At 44.5% G+C, this 5,335-nt stretch overlaps 1 long non-coding RNA gene across 1 annotated transcript; it reads left to right on the forward strand.

Annotated features, from left to right (window-relative positions):
* Positions 1–692: 692 nt before the first annotated feature.
* LOC128411874 (uncharacterized) lies at positions 693–4,901 on the forward strand. The gene is made up of 3 exons (XR_008329946.1): positions 693–1,000; positions 2,909–3,141; positions 3,868–4,901. It is a non-coding gene; the product is annotated as an uncharacterized LOC128411874 (long non-coding RNA).
* The last annotated feature ends 434 nt before the right edge of the window (positions 4,902–5,335 follow it).

A 5,335-nucleotide genomic window follows, 5' to 3' on the forward strand; every position in this document is an offset into this window, starting at 1 on the left:
GCCTCCTGCCGCCCAAGCGCTCTAGTCGGTGGCGCATGGAAAGGCGCGAGCCGGTGGGCAGGGAAAAAGCGGGATTTCGCTTCCCTCCCTGCGCTGGCCGCAGGCTGAGGAGAATGCGATGGTCACAAGAAGGAGGGATACTTTACGCGGGGACTTTCTGAGGGAGTACCCGCCACCACCGCCATCGCCAAGCGGCCAGCAACCTCGTTTCGCCAGTATCAAAACGCCCTGTAAAAACGACCCTCCAAACTCCGCAGTAGGGCAATATAGGCCTCTCAAAAAGGCCACAAAATAGCGAGCAAGCTTTAGAGTTCTCCAGAACTTTGCAGGCGGCTGCGTTTTGGGCGAGGAAGGAAAGGAAAAAATCCGGCCCCATTGGCGTTGTTTTCGATATTAACAAGCGCGCGCGCGCGACACCGTCGCTTGAGGTGCTTGCTGTTCACCTCAGGGCGAGCCCTTATCCCTCTCACCCACAAGAAGCGTCCTGTAATCTTAACAGGAATATGGACATTTTTGTTTTCTCCCTGCTTTCCGAAGAGAGGCTTCCTTAAGCCTATGTGTGTAAGGAAATTGAGGAACAGCAGCAGGCAGGGGGGCCTGGCCTTGGCTTAGCCCAGCGTGGGTGGGAGTGGACACTTGACCTCAGAGAGAGCCTCCCATTTTGGATGGAAAGGGGTTGAACTGGTGGGCAAAAGCCACCCCAGTTGTGCAGAAAGATGGGGGCACAGTGGTTTCTACAGTTAAAGAGGTGTGGTGGCTCCAGCTCGCCAGAAGCTGCACATTCTGCCTGGAATCTTCCCCCCCCATCAATCCCAGAACTGAACTTTCTCCTGCTTGGCATGAAACTCCTGAAAGGATGGAATTGCCTGCGTTTTCTGAGAGACTTCTTCCAGGAAGGCTCAAGCAGCAGCTTCCAGGGAGGCCTTGCTATTAAATAAGAGAAAGGCAGCCCGTGAGTACAATTCCTACGCCTGGTCCACAGACCCAGCAGAATGAGGCGGTAGGTAGCTTTATACCACTTCATTCCTCAGGTGGCGGAGAACATTTTCTGATGTTCTTCTGCCCTGTAAAGCTATCAGGCCAGGGAGTGTAGACCAGGCTTCCTCAACCTTGGTCCTCCAGATGTTTTTGGCCTACAACTCCCATGATCCCTAGCTAGCAGGACCAGTGGTCAGGGATGATGGGAACTGTAGTCTCAAAACACCTGGAGGGCCGAGGTTGAGGAAGCCTGGTGTAGACCACCCAAGGAAATACTGAAAAATAACACACAAGCACCCTTTGAAGTGCTGCAGTTTATTCTAGCACTTTAGAAGCTCATTCCCACGTCCCACCCCATTCTGTTGCCCTTGTGGGGTTGCTGGTTAGAATGTCAGGATAATGGGACCAGGTTCATTTTCTCACTCGGCCGCACAGTTAACTGGGTGACCTTTGGGGCAATCATGGTTTCTCATTCTGATCTGCTTCTCAACCTTGGATGAAATGGAGAGGGGGGAAATGAAGAGGTTTGAGAACCATGCACATCACCCTGAGCTTCTTGTAGTCTGCGTAAGATATAAATGAGTATGTAGACTAGACCCTAGTGCCAAACAAAGTGTCCTCTATTCAATTGCCTTCCACTGGACAATAATGATAAATGAAGTAGAGAGATAAATATAGAGAGGACCGTCCTTTTAATTTCTGGTTTGAATTGATCTTTCCTCTCTCCCCTGGGAGAACAACCCACAGGAATCACTGGAGAAATCTAAGATTTTAACCTATCCATGGCTGGGCACCAGATGTTCCCCAACCCCAAACAACAGATAGCAGCAAAGACAAGAGTCTCTGCTCTTCTTCCTACCTAGGGCAGGGTAGCAGGAGGAAATAGTGACTGAGCATTTGAAATCATAATCCATCTGTGTACAGGTCACTGGGGGAATTGTTGGCGAGAGCTGGATTTGGGCTAGGTGGAAGTCCTGTGTGGGGGCAATATAAACATTTTCAAGTACCATTATTCCAGTGGGAGAAATAAGCTTAAATATCTTTCGCTGGAATCAATAGAACTTAAGTAGGGTTATTGTCTTGGTGTTCACAAGCAATACAACAAGGTAAAGCGTTGATGGATGGAAGTGTAGTGCTTTCAGGATTTCAGAGTAACAGACCATAATGGATATGTGATATAATTGCACACAATCGTTTGAAAGAAGGAACCTATGTGGGGCTGCAATATTGTTTGTGCAATACGGATAAATCCTTTTAAAATTAGGGCCGAACATCTAGCGATTCTAAATTATATACAGTAAAGAAATATATTTATGTGATGGAAAGTAATAATAATAAATGCACCTTAATGTTTGAGTGATTATAACAAGCTTTCAGTTTCTCTATTAAACTAAAAACATATTTATCTTCTTAAATTAGTGCCAGATAGATTTGAAAGAATGCATGCGTTGACTATCTCTAATGCGCTTGTATTCAGAAATATAAGTGTTTAAAATTCCCCAGTTGGGTCATTTTGAAGTGGCTGCCCATTTCTCAGCCAGGAAGAATGTGAGACATGACATCTCAATGTCCATGGCCTTGACCAATAAGTGTGGGAGGCCCATTTTGCTCAACATGTCCCTGGTGAGCACCAACCTACTAGCTTACCCTCTGAGCTGGGGTATATGACAGCAGGCTCCAGTGAACTCCTCTCATGCTCCTCCACCTATGGAATCCCGTACTGACGCCAAGCCTCTGCAGTTTACTGCATTGCAGTTTACAGATACTCCTGTGCAGGAGACCTCTGGTACAGTCACTGTTCTGCGAAATTCTCTCCTAGTTCCTGTAGTGTCAGGAGAAGCTCACAGTGACTTTACTAGGGATGAAGTAGAGTGCACATCTGAAGACCTATGTGAAATTTATTCTGGCGTTTATGCATTGCATTTCTCAGATCAAGTGGCTGCCTGATGCACTTAAGACTCATGGCTGCAAATGGGATCGCTCCTGGCCACTTCCAAGAATCCTAAACTAACTGTATCCATGTACTTTCTACGTACGTGAATGATATGCCAGCAAACAGCTACCCCTAGTGATCTGAGTTCCTCAGACAGTGGTGCAGAATAAGCTACCGTATACATCATGGAGACTACAACTTAAAGCGGTTTTGGAAGGATCAGATAGATGGTAAGGAGTTGCTGTTTTTATTAAACTGCAGTGACCATTTTGTGCACTTCTGATTGATGCGCTTTTGCCGACATGCTGGTTCCGGCCCTGGAAGTGGGCAGAATGGGGAAGGGTGGAAGCAGAACAGGAACAGGAACAGGAAAGGGCTGATGCATGACCACTTATGCACTCAGTGGCCCGGAATGCAACCCCAGCGCAAACAGGGAATTGCCTGTATAAATAATTTTTAAAAAATTTAAATATAAAATTAATATAAATTATTTAAAACCTGAATTCCATAGGAACAGGAACACTGAGCTAGTCGTGTATAGAGCTTTTATGATACCCCAAAACAAACACTGGTTCATCAGGTCTGACACACCAACATCGGGGGTTAGGAAGCACACAGAAGGTTCATTTTATACACCTGATGTTGGGATGACACAGTCCTGTACAACCCAGCCCTAGAACTATGCTTAAGACCGTTTGGGCCATTCAGTGAAAATGGGGTTTAGCAGCCACACCATACGGTGACTTGTAACCCCATGTATACAGTCACAGGCAATGTGATGATTGTGAAAAGCGATCATGACCCACTCCTAAAATCATGTCAAAGGGCATCATTCCATAACAGCACTTTCGGAGGGCATCCTTAAAGGAGGCAGGACTTGCAGTGAAAAAGGGGGAGGGGCACATGCCATGTTTTTGAGTGACAGATGGTACATGCCTTATATTCTCACTTTTCAGTGTGTTAGTCAATGAATGAAGTCAAGAGCTGTGATTGGCAAGTGGTAGAGAACAACTTCATACAATCGCAAAAGGAAGACTCCAAAATAGCTTCAGAATGACTCAGAAAGTTACTTCTCCAGCCACTGGAGAAGGAATTTCCACATTCATTTTGAAGCCAGTTTGGGATTTATCTTGGCATATGCGTCATTCTAGAATTCTTTCTAGATTTAGATAATAGAGAACGATTGCCTGCTTCATTTTGAAGGGACTTCCTGCTTCATTTTTAAGCGATGTTTTTTTTCCATTTTCCTGGCTATAGAGAAGTGATTGTTGCCCAGAAGAAAATAACAGAAAATCCCAGTATTTTAGTGTAGCTGTGACTGGGGAGTAGCATGTCCACTCAAAAAGGAAAAGGTAGCAGTGAAGAGAGAAGTTAATTCTCTTTCTAAGGTTTAATTTTGTGCAAAAAAAATATGCATTTTTCAACATTTCTTTTTACACTGTAAACAAATCACCCTGATAATACAAATGTGCACCGTTAGTATATCCAGATTGTCTATATGTGTATTTGCAATATGGTGGTTGAGAATGTGTGGGTTACATCAGCCTTGAAAAGTAGCTTCATGTTGCTATGTTACTATTGGGGTGGAGTGCTTAGAGAGGACAGTGGACTGTATTCAATGTAAGCACTAAGGTTAAAGTTCTGTCAGTGCAAGGCTTTCACGTTGTGTGACAGAACATTCTCCCCTGCTAAATCTGTTCTCGGTGTTCCTCCAGCCCCCACAAGCAGATGGGGACAGTGTGGAGTGCACATGGGGTGAGGAGGGGGGGAAATGCCCTTGTGCTAGCACTAATTCTTGCAAAACGTTAATTGAATACCATGCAGTGTATAGTGATTTTGCAATGTGCTTCAGTTTTGTTATCCAGTCTCTTGATGGAATGTATGACTCTCCAAATGTCATTGGGCTCCAATTGCCACCAGCCCTGTCTAGCATGGCTGGTGATCAGGGATGATGGGATTAGCAATCAACAACCTCTGGAGGGCAAGATATTCCCTGGTCTATGGGAGCTAAATATCAGCTACTAGAATGTTGTTAACCAGATGCAGTTCTGCTTGCTTTTGGTTGGCCGGATGAAGATAGTGGCTTAGGTTGCATTTACCGGTATTTTAATTAATGCTGAATTTGTTAATTTCAATTTTGATGTGTTGGGTCTAGTTTGGAATGCTATTTGTTTTATGTGGTGTTATTACTTATCTGTTAGTCACCTTGAGTTTCCTTGGGAAACAAGGTAGGGTGAAATTATTATTTTTTAAGAAAATAAATACAAGTTTCAGCTCTGTGATTCTAAAAGGAAGTCATGGAGGTCAGAATGGAACAGAACATTTTTGCAAAAGCTAATTTGTAGGACAGCTAAAAGAAAAAGTACAATTTAAGTAGATTTGAGCTACGGTTTGAACGTATACTTGACAAGTTCTATTTTTGGG

This window comes from Podarcis raffonei, chromosome 4 (genome assembly GCF_027172205.1).
Source record: "Podarcis raffonei isolate rPodRaf1 chromosome 4, rPodRaf1.pri, whole genome shotgun sequence".
Lineage (NCBI taxonomy): Eukaryota > Metazoa > Chordata > Lepidosauria > Squamata > Lacertidae > Podarcis > Podarcis raffonei.